The following is a 15,171-nucleotide window of genomic DNA, read 5'->3' on the forward strand; positions in this document are numbered from 1 at the left end:
TTCCTCCCACAGTCCAAAGATGTGCGGGTTAGGTGAATTGGCCAATGATAAATTGCCCTTAATGTCCAAATTGCCCTTGGTGTTGGGTGGAGATGTTGAGTTTGGGTAGGGTGCTCTTTCCAAGAGCTGGTGCAGACTCAAAGGGCCGAATGGCCTCCTTCTGCACTGTAAATTCAATGATAATCTATGATTAATCTAGGACAAAGGTTCGGCACAACATCGTGGGCCGAAGGGCCTTCTCTGTGCTGTATTTTCTATGTTCTATGTTTTGTTCTTTATATTTCGTTCAGTTTCCCCCAAAAATGTTAAATATCTGAACTCGATATAGGTTCAAACCGTTCATTTACAAACATTCCGATTCAGTGGCTTGTGCGGGGAGCTCAGCAAACATTTCCAATTACAGTCGCTGCGAGCGCTGTGAACCTGCGCGGGGAAACCCCATTGGATTTCAAGTCCAACGCCTTAACCACTCGGCCATCGCAGCGGTGTTGAGTGTGTCATTCATTAGTAATTTGGTCGATAGAATACATTCTGAAACCAGCCTGGAACCACTGCAGGAAGTTATTGCATTCAAACGATCAACGGGGCCCCGGGGTTTATGTGAGGAGGGGTTGAATCTTCGTGGAAAATGACCATTGGATTTGGAGAGAAGCCTTGAGAGACTCGGAAACCTCAGCTCCCTAAACGCACAATTCAACTGATTAAATAGTTTGTGAAACAACATCAGTTACATTGGAAATATATTAGAAATTCCAATGGAACAGGACCACACTTTCCAGTCTGGAAGAAAATTAAAGTGATGAAATCTAGGAATTACAGCACAGAAGGAGACCTGTGCAGGCCGAACGGTCACACGATGACCTGATGACGCAACTAACATGATCACGTGTCTGGATTCCGGCAGTTCTCCCCGAATCGCGGTCAGAGCACAAGCCAGGAGCCGCTGCTCAATTATTAAAACAGTTATTTTTTATTACAACTCCTTGGTCGCCAGTCATTGAGAGAGCAGCATTTCTACATGGTGTCAGGAGTGGGCAGTATGGCAGAAGCACTCCACCGCATCAACCTCCTTGTATCATAGAATCGTAGAATCACCAGCTCAGAAGTAGGCCATTCGGCCCAACCAGTCAGCACTGACCCTCCGAATGAGCACCGCAGCAACTCTCTTCAAGAAGAGGTTTAAGAGATAGTGCAGCACAAGCCCGGCTAGCTCAGTCGGTGGAGCATGGTACTCTTAATCCTAGGGTCGTGGACGCTTCCATGAAAATATTGACGCTGAATGAATTGTATTCATAACAGGAACACGAGGTTATGTCGCTGGACTGGGAATCCAGAGGCCTGAACTCACCTTTTGTGACAAAATTTAATAATTCTGGAAATGAAATTTCGTCTCAGTAATGGCCGAGAAAGGTTCTGCTTCAGACGGATCATAATTCCACAATTGGGAACACATTTGCACAACAGGTAATGATTTGTCACAACCACAGTGAAGATCTGTCCCCGGCAGAGTCACGGTTCCACGACAGAGAGAACAGTTCCACAGCAGGGAGCTCAGTTACACAGCAGAGACCTCAGTTACACAGCAGAGGGCTCAGTTACACAGCAGAGAGCTCAGTTACACAGCAGAGAGAACAGTTGCACAGCAGAGAGCTCAGTTACACAGCAGAGACCTCAGTTACACAGCAGAGAGCACGGTTACACAGCAGAGAGAACAGTTACACAGCAGAGAGCTCAGTTACACAGCAGAGCGCTCAGTTACACAGCAGAGAGCACAGTTACACAGCAGAGAGCTCAGTCACACAGCAGAGAGCACAGTTACACAGCAGAGAGCTCAGTTACACAGCAGAGAGCTCAGTTACACAGCAGAGAGCTCAGTTACACAGCAGAGAGCTCAGTTACACAGCAGAGAGCTCAGTTACTCAGCAGAGAGCACAGTCACACAGCAGAAAGCTCAGTTACATAGCAGAGAGCACAGTTACACAGCAGAGAGCACAGTTACACAGCAGAGAGCTCAGTTACATCGCAGAGAGCACAGTTACTCAGCAGAGAGAACAGTTACACTGCAGAGAGCACGGTTACACAGCAGAGAGCTCAGTTACACAGCAGAGAGCACAGTTACACAGCAGAGAGCACGGTTAAACAGCAAAGATCTCAGTTACACACCAGAGAGCTCAGTTACACAGCAGAGAGCACAGTTACACATCAGAAAGCTCAGTTACAGAGCAGAGAGCACAGTTACACAGCAGACAGCACGGTTACACAGCAGACGGCACAGTTACACAGCAGAGAGCACAGTTACACAGCAGAGAGCTCAGTGACACAGCAGAGAGCACAGTTACACAGCAGAGAGCACGGTTAAAGAGCAAAGACCTTAGTTACACAGCAGACCTCACGGTTACACAGCAGACAGCACAGTAACACAGCAGAGAGCTCAGTTACACAGCAGAGAGCTCAGTTACACAGCAGAGAGCACGGTTACACAGCAGAGAGCACAGTTACACAGCAGAGAGCACAGTTACACAGCAGAGAGCTCAGTTACACAGCAGAGAGCTCAGTTACACAGCAGAGAGCACGGTTACGCAGCAGAGAGCTCAGTTAGACGGCAGAGAGCACAGTTACACAGCAGAGAGCTCAGTCACATAGCAGAGAGCACAGTTACACAGCAGAGAGCACAGTTACACAGCAGAGAGCTCAGTTACATAGCAGAGAGCACAGTTACACAGCAGAGAGCACGGTTAAACAGCAAAGATCTCAGTTACACAGCAGAGAGCTCAGTTACACAGCAGAGAGCACAGTTACACATCAGAAATCTCAGTTACAGAGCAGAGAGCACAGTTACACAGCAGATAGCACGGTTACATTGCATACAGCACAGTTACACAGCAGAGAGCACAGTTACACAGCAGAGAGCTCAGTTACACAGCAGAGAGCACAGTTACACAGCAGAGAGCACGGTTAAACAGCAAAGACCTTAGTTACACAGCAGAGAGCTCAGTTACACAGCAGAGAGCACAGTTACACAGCAGAGAGTACGGTTACACAGCATGGAGCACGGTTGAACAGCAAAGACCTCAGTTACACAGCAGAGAGCACAGTTACACAGCAGAGAGCTCAGTTACACAGCAGAGAGCACAGTTACACATCAGAAAGATCAGTTACACAGCAGAGAGCACGGTTACACAGCAGAGAGCACAGTTACACAGCAGAGAGCACAGTTACACAGCAGGGAGCACAGTTACACAGCAGAGAGCACAGTTACACAGCAGCCAGCGCGGTTACACAGCAGAGAGCACAGTTACACAGCAGAGAGCACAGTTACACAGCAGAGAGCACAGTTACACAGCAGAGAGCACAGTTACACAGCAGAGAGCACGGTTACACAGCAGAGAGCTCACTTACACAGCAGCCAGCACGGTTACACAGCAGAGAGCACAGTTACACAGCAGAGAGCACAGTTACACAGCAGAGAGCAAGGTTACACAGCAGAGAGCACATTTACACAGCAGAGAGCACAGTTACACAGCAGAGAGCACAGTTATACAGCAGAGAGCACAGTTACACAGCAGAGAGCACAATTACACAGCAGAAAGCTCAGTTACACAGCAGAGAGCACAGTTACACAGCAGAGAGCACAGTTACACAACAGACAGCACGGCTACACAGCAGAGAGCACGGTTACACAGCAGAGAGCACAATTACACAGCAGAAAGCTCAGTTACATAGCAGAGAGCACAGTTACACAGCAGAGAGCACAGTTACACAGCAGAGAGCACGGTTACACTGCAGAGAGCACAGTTACACAGCAGGGAGCACAGTTACATAGCAGAGAGCTCAGTTACACAGCGGAGAGCACAATTACACAGCAGGGAGCACAGTTACATAGCAGAGAGCTCGGTTACACAGCGGAGAGCACAGTTACAGAGCAGAGACCACGGTTACACAGCAGAGAGCACAATTACACAGCAGAAAGCTCAGTTACACAGCAGAGAGCACAGTTACACAGCAGCGAGCTCAGTTACACAGCAGAGAGCAAGGTTACACAGCAGAGAGCACAGTTACACAGCAGCGAGCACGGTTACACAGCAGAGAGCACGGTTACAAAGCAGAGAGCTGAGTTACACAGCAGAGAGCACGGTTACACAGCAGAGAGCTCAGTTACATAGCAGAGAGCGCGATTACACAGCAGAGAGCCCAGCTACACAGCAGAGAGCACAGTTACAAAGCAGAGAGCACAGTTACACAGCAGAGAGCATAGTTACACAGCAGAGAGCACGGTTACAGAGCAGAGAGCACGGTTACGCAGCAGAGAGCCCGGTTACACAGCGGCGAGCACAGTTACAAAGCAGAGAGCACGGTTACACAGCAGAGAGCACGGTTACACAGCAGAGAGCTCAGTTTCACAGCAGAGAGCACAGTTACAAAGCAGAGAGCACGGTTACACAGCAGAGAGCAAGGTTACACAGCAGAGAGCACGGTTACACAGCAGAGAGCTCAGTTTCACAGCAGAGAGCTCAGTTACACAGCAACGAGCACGGTTACACAGCAGATAGCTCAGTTACATAGCAGAGAGCTCAGTTACACAGCAGAGAGCTTAGTTACACAGCAGCAGGCACAGTTACGCAGCAGAGAGCACAGTTACACAGCAGCGAGCACACTTACACAGCAGAGATCACAGTTACACAGCAGCGAGCACAGTTACACAGCAGAGAGCACAGTTACAAAGCAGAGAGCACAGTTACACAGCAGAGAGATCAGTTACATAGCAGAGAGCTCAGTTACACAGCAGTGAGCACAGTTACACAGCAGAGAGATCAGTTACATAGCAGAGAGCTCAGTTACACAGCAGTGAGCACAGTTACACTGCAGAGAGCTCAGTTACACAGCAGAGAGCACAGTTACACAGCAGTGAGCACAGTTACACTGCAGAGAGCTCAGTTACACTGCAGAGAGCACGGTTACACAGCATAGAGCACAGTTACACAGCAGAGAGAACAGTTGCACAGCAGAATCTAGATTTACAAACAGGGCCTCTCTGTGTGCAGCAGAAAACACATTTTCCTAAATAACCTTTTTCTCCATCTCGGCACCTTTTCTGTGTCATTGTGTGTCTGTCCTGATAGTCTCTTCCTGCTTTTCTGTGTGTCTTTCTCTGTCTGTCACAGCCGTGCTGATGTTTCGCATTAATCTCACTTTTCCCAAACAGTAATTGTGATTGATAGATGCAGAAAGATTTCCACAGTGACATTCAGTACCAATGTTTGATAGAAACTGAATCCCGCCCTCACATACAGTACCAGATATTGACTCATAATGAAGGAATCCTGCTCTCACAAACTGTTCCAGAGACTGAGGTGCAGAGTGTTGCCTCCACTCGCGAACACTACCTGCGATTTACTGATACAGAACAAATCTCAGTCAGGTGAGTAGCAGAGTTTGATGGGTACGACACGTATTCCACACTCACCTTCTTTGCGCCAGATAATCAGATGCAGTCGACACGCGGTGTCTGTGTTGGTTTAACAAGAGTTTTACACAAGACCCGGTACACATTTACACAATATCAGGGTATAAGACGTAGGAGCAGAAGTAGGCCATTCAGCCCATCGAATATGCTCCGTATTTCAATGAGATCATGCTTGACCTGATATATGACGTGTTATGACCTCATACGGTGGCACGTTGTCACAGTGGCTACCTCACAGCGCCAGCGATCCGGGTTCAATTCCAGCCTTTGGTCACTGACTGTGTGGAGTTTGCACTTTCTCTTCGTGTCTGTGTGGGTTTCCTCCGGGTGCTGCGATTTCCTCGCATAGTCCAAATGTGTGCGGGGTAGGTGGAGTGTCCATGCTAAATTGCCCCTTAGTCTTCAGAAAGGTGGGTACTGTTACAGGGATGTGATGGGGACACAGGGGCTCTTTCAGAATATCGTTGCAGAGTCGATTGGCAGAATGGCCTCCTTTTACATTTTAATGATTTCTTGATAATCCTCATGTCCACTTTCCCGGCTTTTTCTCTCTACATTTCATGATGAATCTTTAAAACCAACATTCCAACCAAGCCTCAGGTAGCAGTAACTCCGCAATGGTCGTTAATTTCCCGGCTGTCAATCATTTGGCCAGTCTGAGGGAAGTCACATCCTGGAAATGTCAAACATTGATCCAGTTCTAAAGTAAATTAAGTCCCTGATCACCATAGGCCCTTTGAGGGTAAGATCTGACTGGTGGTGATTTAACCTGAGGATCATCATACCTCAGGCGAGGAGCAATAATAATAATAATCGCTTATTGTCCCAAGTCGGCTTCAATGAAGTTACTGTGAAAAGCCCGAGTCACCACATTCCGGCGCCTGTTCCGGGAGGCTGGAACGGGAATAGTGAGAAGGCGGGGTTTTCATGATTCAGTTCTATTATAACCGTGTGATCTGAATCTAATTAATCTGGTTTTCTCTCTGTTAATCTTGTCTCAGAGTGAGGCAAACCTCACTGATTGGATAGACGAGTGATCCTTCTTCAGTCTTGTCATGAACGGACCCGCTGAATATGGAGGCATATCCTGTGTGGCAGGATTTAGCTCCAACTCAATCTATAGGTTTGTGGATGATACCACTGCGGTAGGTCGTATCGCAAACAATGACGAATCAGATACAGAAGGTAGATAAATCACATGGTTGCATAGTGTACTGTCATGTGATTTTACCTTCAAGACAAGGACATTTAAGCAATGTATATTTTAGAAAACAGTGATGTCAGAGAGTGGTTGGAGCTGGGCTTTAGGTCAGCCATTTTGTAAGTTTTTAGTTTCAGTTTAAAGTCAGCGTGTGTGTGTATGTGTGTTTCCAGAGAGCTGCAAGTTTGCAAAGAGCTTGGGAGCGTCTGTGTTTGCAGGGATATGGACCTCTGACATAAAGGACGATCTCTGGATTATTTGGGAGATTTAAATTCATAATTGTAAAACCTTTAGCCTGATGTGATTCTGTTTAAAGGTGTTAAGTCGCTTGGAAGTTTGAAGGAACATTTTTAGGAATTATTTACCATTGCAATATTTTCTGAGTGACCTTTGAAGTAAGGGGTGTTAAGAGATCCAATGTTTATTTAAGATGTTAAGTTGAGTTCATGGAATAAACAGTTTTTTGTGTTTAAAAACCCACGTGTCCATAATTGTAATCCCACACCTAGGGAACAAGCCGTGTGGTAGGAAAAGCAACAAATCCATTAAAGGGAGAGGTTGGTTGAACTCCATGATACATCTTGGGGTTCTGAAAACGCCTCGCCCATAACAATTGGGGGCTCGTCCGGGATAAAAGTCTATCTATTGGATTGGCTTTTGTGAACTTAAAGACAGTGAAGGATTGTTGCTTTTCCGCTGTGGTATTTTAGTTTAAGTGGGGAGAGTGTTGTGAACCATGGCTCTTTCAGAGGCCCAAAAGTTTTTGGATGTGGAGAATGTCACACGTACTACTTTACGGACAGGAACGAAAAGCAGACTGTTAGATTTGGCAAGAACATTGCAGTTAACATTACCTGACAAAATGCGAAAAGATGAGGTAGTTATGACGGTGGTTAAGCATTTAAAGTTGCCTGAGATAGAGGTTGACTCATTGGAAATGGCAAAAATTCAGTTGCTAATGAAACAAATGGAACATGAGAAAGAATTAAAGCGGCTTGAATACGAGAGTGAGAGAGAGGAAAAAGAAAGAGAAAGAGAGTGAGAGGAAAAAGAAAGAGAAAGAGAGAGAGAGGAAAAAGAAAGGGAGCGAGAAGAAAGAAGAAAAGCAAGAATAGCCCTAGCAGAACAAAAAGAAAAGGAAAGGGAAATACAGATCAGGGAAAAAGATAAAGAGAGGGAGTTTGAACTTCAGAAAATGGCCATGAAACTTGACAATCTGTACAAATTGGCAGATGTGAAGGGAAACGTACAGTTGGATGATAACGATGAGGATAGTGAGAAAGAGCGTCATAGTCGAAGGCTTGGTGGGAATCTATTTAAATATGTCCAAGCATTGCCAAGCGTTGACGAGAAGGAAGTGGAAGCCTTTTTCATTTCATTTGCGAAGGTAGCAAAACAAATGAAATGGCCACAGGACATGTGGGTGTTACTGATTCAAACAAAGCTGGTAGGTAGAGCGAGTGAAGTGTTTGCATCACTCCCGGAGGAGGTATCTGGAACGTATGAGGAGATGAAGAAACCCATCTTGAGTGCATATGAGCGAGTGCCGGAAGCTTCCAGACAAAGGTTTAGAAATTTAAGGACAGAATTTGGTCAAACATACATGGAGTTTGAAAGGCTGAAACAGAGTAATTTTGATAGATGTATAAGGGCTTTGAAAATAGATCAAACGTATGAAGCTCTCAGAGAAAGAATACGTTTGGAGGAGTTTAAAAATTCAATTCCTGATGTTGAGAGAACTCATGTGGAAGAACAGAGGGTTAAAACTGCGAGATTAGCAGCGGAAATGGCAGATGGTTATGAATTAGTTCATAAATCAAAGATTGGTTTCCGACATCAGTTTCAGCCGGTGAGAGATAGAAACTGGGGACATGAGAAATACTCAAGTGGTAAAGGTAAAGGTGATCTGATTTCGGCGGGAGAACGGCTGGTGAGTCAGTTTCAGCGGGAGCATTGCGGAAGGAAGTTGCTGGGAGGTAAGTCAACCTTTAAAAGCACTTGTCTTTGCAGGGGCAGGCCAGTCGATTTCGGCGGGAGAACAGCTGGTGAGTCAGTTTCAGCGGGAGCATTGCGGAAGGAGGTTGCTGAGAGGTAAGTCAACCTTTAAAAGCACTTGTCTTTGCAGGGGCAGGCCAGTCGATTTCGGCGGGAGAACAGCTGGTGAGTCAGTTTCAGCGGGAGCATTGCGGAAGGAGGTTGCTGGGAGGTAAGTCAACCTTTAAAAGCACTTGTCTTTGCAGGGGCAGGCCAGTCGATTTCGGCGGGAGAACAGCTGGTGAGTCAGTTTCAGCGGGAGCATTGCGGAAGGAGGTTGCTGGGAGGTAAGTCAACCTTTAAAAGCACTTGTCTTTGCAGGGGCAGGCCAGTCGATTTCGGCGGGAGAACAGCTGGTGAGTCAGTTTCAGCGGGAGCATTGCGGAAGGACGTTGCTGGGAGGTAAGTCAACCTTTAAAAGCACTTGTCTTTGCAGGGGCAGGCCAGTCGATTTCGGCGGGAGAACAGCTGGTGAGTCAGTTTCAGCGGGAGCATTGCGGTAGGAGGTTGCTGAGAGGTAAGTCAACCTTTAAAAGCACTTGTCTTTGCAGGGGCAGGCCAGTCGATTTCTGCGGGAGAACAGCTGGTGAGTCAGTTTCAGCGGGAGCATTGCGGTAGGAGGTTGCTGAGAGGTAAGTCAACCTTTAAAAGCACTTGTCTTTGCAGGGGCAGGCCAGTCGATTTCGGCGGGAGAACAGCTGGTGAGTCAGTTTCAGCTTGAGCATTGCGGTAGGAGGTTGCTGAGAGGTAAGTCAACCTTTAAAAGCACTTGCCTTTGCAGGGGCAGGCCCGTCGATTTCGGCGGGAGTGGAGCTGGCTGGTTAGTCAATTTCAGCAGGAGCTGAGAATTTTTCTTCTTTTTTTTAAATTAGTTTTTTAGGCGGGAACAGGAAGTCCACCCGCGGACGTCTGGGAAGACCCTCACCAATAAATTCTGGTGGAGAGGAAACCCGAGACACTACACGTGTAGTGTCTCCCACCCGCCCTCCTCCTCCAACCTAATAATAAAACCCATTGGTGTGAGGTAAGTACCATATTTTATTATATTATTATTTTTTATAAACATTTAATTTAGTTGTTAGCCAGATCTTGGTAGAAAGTTAGAGGAATGGCAGGGAAGGGAGTGCAATGTTCCTCCTGCAGGATGTTTGAGGTGAGGGATGCAGTTAGTGTCCCTGCTGATTTTACCTGCAGGAAGTGCTGCCATCTCCAGCTCCTCCAAGACCGAGTTAGGGAACTGGAGCTGGAGTTGGAAGAACTTCGGATCATTCGGGAGGCAGAAGGGGTCATAGATAGCAGCTTCAGGGAATGAGTTACACCAAAGATTGGAGATAGGTGGGTAACTGTAAGAGGGACTGGGAAGTAGCAGTCAGTGCAGGGATCCCCTGCGGTCTTTCCCCTGAGAAACAAGTATACCGCTTTGGATACTTGTGGGGGGGGGGGGGACTTACCAGGGGTAAGCCATGGGGTACGGGCCTCTTGCACGGAGTCTGTCCCTGTTGCTCAGAAGGGAAGGGGGGAGAAGAGCAGAGCATTAGTAATTGGGGACTCGATAGTCAGGGGCACAGATAGGAGATTTTGTGGGAGCGTGAGAGACTCACGTTTGGTATGTTGCCTCCCAGGTGCAAGGGTACGTGATGTCTCGGATCGTGTTTTACGGGTCCTTAGGGGGGAGGGGGAGCAGCCCCAAGTCGTGGTCCACATTGGCACTAACGACATAGGTAGGAAAGGGGACAAGGATGTCAGGCAGGCTTTCAGGGAGCTAGGATGGAAGCTCAGAACTAGAACAAACAGAGTTGTTATTTCTGGGTTGTTGCCCGTTCCACGTGATAGTGAGATGAGGAATAGGGAGAGAGAGCATTTAAACACGTGGATACAGGGATGGTGCAGGCGGGAGGGATTCAGATTTTTGGATAACTGGGGCTCTTTCTGGGGAAGGTGGGACCTCGACAGACAGGATGGTCTACATCTGAACCTGAGGGGCACAAATATCCTGGGGGGGGGGGAGATTTGTTAGTGCTCTTTGGGGAGGTTTAAACTAATGCAGCAGGGGCATGGGAACCTGGATTGTAGTTTTAGGGTAAGGGAGAATGGGAGTATAGAGGTCAGGAGCACAGATTTGACGTCGCAGGAGGGGGCCAGTGTTCAGGTAGGTGATTTGAAGTGTGTCTACTTCAATGCCAGGAGTATACGAAACAAGGTAGGGGAACTGGCAGCATGGGTTGGTACCTGGGACTTCGATGTTGTGGCCATTTCGGAGACATGGATAGAGCAGGGACAGGAATGGATGTTGCAGGTTCTGGGGTTTAGGTGTTTTAGTAAGCTCAGAGAAGGAGGCAAAAGAGGGGGAGGTGTGGCGCTGCTAGTCAAGAGCAGTATTACGGTGGCGGAGAGGATGCTAGATGGGGACTCTTCTTCCGAGGTAGTATGGGCTGAAGTTAGAAACAGGAAAGGAGAGGTCACCCTGTTGGGAGTTTTTTATAGGCCTCCTAATAGTTCTAGGGATGTAGAGGAAAGGATGGCGAAGATGATTCTGGATATGAGCGAAAGTAACAGGGTAGTTATTATGGGAGACTTTAACTTTCCAAATATTGACTGGAAAAGATGTAGTTCGAGTACAATAGATGGGTCGTTTTTTGTACAGTGTGTGCAGGAGGGTTTATTGAAACAATATGTTGACAGGCCAACAAGAGGCGAGGCCACGTTGGATTTGGTTTTGGGTAATGAACCAGGCCAGGTGTTGGATTTGGAGGTAGGAGAGAACTTTGGGGACAGTGACCACAATTCGGTGACGTTTACGTTAATGATGGAAAGGGATAAGTATACACCGCAGGGCAAGAGTTATAGCTGGGGGAAGGGCAATTATGATGCCATTAGACGTGACTTGGGGGGGATAAGGTGGAGAAGTAGGCTGCAAGTGTTGGGCACACTGGATAAGTGGGGCTTGTTCATGGATCAGCTACTGTGTGTTCTTGATAAGTATGTACCGGTCAGACAGGGAGGAAGGCGTCGAGCGAGGGAACCGTGGTTTACCAAGGAAGTGCAATCTCTTGTTAAGAGGAAGAAGGAGGCCTAGATGAAGATGAAGTGTGAAGTTTCGGTTGGGGCGATGGATAGTTACAAGGTAGCGAGGAAGGATCTAAAGAGAGAGCTAAGACGAGCAAGGAGGGGACATGAGAAGTATTTGGCAGGAAGGATCAAGGAAAACCCAAAAGCTTTCTATAGGTATGTCAGGAATAAGCGAATGACTAGGGAAAGAGTAGGACCAGTCAAGGACAGGGATGGGAAATTGTGTGTGGAGTCTGAAGAGATAGGCGAGATACTAAATGAATATTTTTCGTCAGTATTCACTCAGGAAAAAGATAATGCTGTGGAGGAGAATGCTGAGCCCCAGGCTAATAGAATAGATGGCATTGAGGTACGTAGGGAAGAGGTGTTGGCAATTCTGGACAGGCTGAAAATAGATAAGTCCCCGGGACCTGATGGGATTTATCCTAGGATTCTCTGGGAGGCCAGGGAAGAGATTGCTGGACCTTTGGCTTTGATTTTTATGTTATCATTGGCTACAGGAATAGTGCCAGAGGACTGGAGGACAGCAAATGTGGTCCCTTTGTTCAAAAAGGGGAGCAGAGACAACCCCGGCAACTATAGACCGGTGAGCCTCACGTCTGTAGTGGGTAAAGTCTTGGAGGGGATTATAAGAGACAAGATTTATAATCATCTAGATAGGAATAATATGATCAGGGATAGTCAGCATGGCTTTGTGAAGGGTAGGTCATGCCTCACAAACCTTATTGAGTTCTTTGAGAAAGTGACTGAACAGGTAGACGGGGGTAGAGCAGTTGATGTGGAGTATATGGATTTCAGCAAAGCGTTTGATAAGGTTCCCCACGGTAGGCTATTGCAAAAAATACGGAGGCTGGGGATTGAGGGTGATTTAGAGATGTGGATCAGAAATTGGCTAGCTGAAAGAAGACAGAGGGTGGTGGTTGATGGGAAATGTTCAGAATGGAGTACAGTCACAAGTGGAGTACCACAAGGATCTGTTCTGGGGCCGTTGCTGTTTGTCATTTTTATCAATGACCTAGAGGAAGGCGCAGAAGGGTGGGTGAGTAAATTTGCAGACGATACTAAAGTCGGTGGTGTTGTCGATAGTGTGGAACGATGTAGCAGGTTACAGAGGGATATAGATAAGCTGCAGAGCTGGGCTGAGAGGTGGCAAATGGAGTTTAATGTAGAGAAGTGTGAGGTGATTCACTTTGGAAGGAATAACAGGAATGCGGAATATTTGGCTAATGGTAAAGTTCTTGAAAGTGTGGATGAGCAGAGGGATCTAGGTGTCCATGTACATAGATCCCTGAAAGTTGCCACCCAGGTTGATAGGGTTGTGAAGAAGGCCTATGGAGTGTTGGCCTTTATTGGTAGAGGGATTGAGTTCCGGTGTCGGGAGGTCATGTTGCAGCTGTACAGAACTCTGGTACGGCCGCATTTGGAGTATTGCGTACAGTTCTGGTCACCGCATTATAGGAAGGACGTGGAAGCTTTGGAGCGGGTGCAGAGGAGATTTGCCAGGATGTTGCCTGGTATGGAGGGAAAATCTTATGAGGAAAGGCTGATGGACTTGAGGTTGTTTTCGTTGGAGAGAAGAAGGTTAAGGGGAGATTTAATAGAGGCATACTAAATGATCAGGGAGTTGGATAGGGTGGACAGTGAGAGCCTTCTCCCGCGGATGGATATGGCTGGCACGAGGGGACATAACTTTAAACTGAGGGGTAATAGATATAGGACAGAGGTCAGAGGTAGGTTCTTTACGCAAAGAGTAGTGAGGCCGTGGAATGCCCTACCTGCTGCAGTAGTGAACTCGCCAACATTGAGGGCATTTAAAAGTTTATTGGATAAACATATGGATGATAATGGCATAGTGTAGGTTAGATGGCTTTTGTTTCGGTGCAACATCGTGGGCCGAAGGGCCTGTACTGCGCTGTATTGTTCTATGTTCTATGTTCTATGATGGCAGGCAATAAAGAGAGAGTTCCTCAGATTAAAAAAGACATCCAGGAAGTTGGAAAAGAAATGAAAAGTTTCAAATGTTTTCACTGTAATAAACTAGGCCATGTAAAGTCACAGTGTTGCTGGTTGAAGAAAAGCACTGAGAAGGTTGATGTGGTAAAACAGGATAAGACGGTGGGGTGTGTTAGAGTGGTAAAGGAAATCCCAAGGGAAGCGAAGGAGGTGCAAACAATTGTACAGCCTGTTAAGGAAGTAATTGTTAAGAAGGTGCCAGATGTATTTAAAGAATTTAGTTGCCTGGGTAAAGTTTACTCATGTGTATCAGGAGGAGCAGGTAAATAAGTCACAATTTTAAGAGATACAGTAGCTAGTCAATCTTTAATTGTAAGAGATGAGGAATTATGTAGTTTGGGAAGAATGTTGCCAGAAAAGGTGGTGATATGTGGAATTCAGTGTGAGAGGAGTAGCGTTCCATTATATAAGGTAAGGTTGGAAAGTCCAATGAAGGGAAGTGCTAGTCGGAGTAATAGATGAACTATCTTGTCCAGGAATACAGTTTATCTTGGGTAATGTATAGCTGCATCGCAGATGGGAGTGATGCCTACTGTGGTTGATAAACCAGTGGAAAATCAGACAACTGAAGTGTTGAAGGACGAAGATTCTGGGATTTTTCCGGATTGTGTAGTAACAAGGTCGCAAAGTCACAGGTTAAGACAAGAGGAGAAATCAAAGAGTGAAGATGAAGTTGAAGTGCAATTATCCGAAACGATTTTTGATCAGATGGTTGAAAAAGAACACGAACAGGTGGAGGATGAGGCGGATATTTTTAGTTCAGGAAAATTGGCGGAGTTACAACGGAAAGATGTAGAAATGAAACGGATATATCAGAAAGCATAAACGGAAGAGGAATCTGAGAGTATACCAGAGTGTTATTCCCGTAAAAATGATGTCCTAATGAGAAAATGGAGACGTGTACATATGCAGGCGGATGAAAAGTGGGCAGAAGTTCATCAAGTAGTATTGCCGGTAGGGTATACAAAAGAGGTGTTGCGAGTTGCACATGAGGTACCAGTGGGAGGTCATTTGGGAAAAGGGAAAACTCAAGCTAAAATCCAGAAACATTTTTATTAGCCTGGACTACATAAAGATGTAGTTAAATTTTGTCAATCATGTCGCACATGTCAAGTGATATGGAAACCTCTAGCAGTGATGTAACCAGCGCCCTTAATACCCATTCCAGCATTTGAGGGAACTTTTACAAAGGTCCTAATCGATTGTGTAGGACCGCTTCCTAAAACAAAAAGAGGGAATCAATATTTTTTGACTGTAATGGATGTGTCTACTAGGTTTCCAGAGGCCATTACAGTACGTAATATTACAGCTAAACGGATGAAATGAAATGAAAATCGCTTATTGCCACAAGTAGGCTTCAATGAAGTTACTGTGAAAGCCCCTAGTCGCC

The 15,171-nt window shown here is 46.5% G+C and overlaps 1 non-coding gene across 1 annotated transcript; it reads right to left on the reverse strand.

Annotated features, from left to right (window-relative positions):
• Positions 1-404: 404 nt before the first annotated feature.
• trnas-uga (transfer RNA serine (anticodon UGA)) lies at positions 405-484 on the reverse strand. The gene has a single exon. It is a non-coding gene; the product is annotated as a tRNA-Ser (tRNA).
• Positions 485-15,171: the final 14,687 nt, after the last annotated feature.

The sequence above is a fragment of the Scyliorhinus torazame genome, chromosome 24 (genome assembly GCF_047496885.1).
Source record: "Scyliorhinus torazame isolate Kashiwa2021f chromosome 24, sScyTor2.1, whole genome shotgun sequence".
Classification (NCBI taxonomy): domain Eukaryota; kingdom Metazoa; phylum Chordata; class Chondrichthyes; order Carcharhiniformes; family Scyliorhinidae; genus Scyliorhinus; species Scyliorhinus torazame.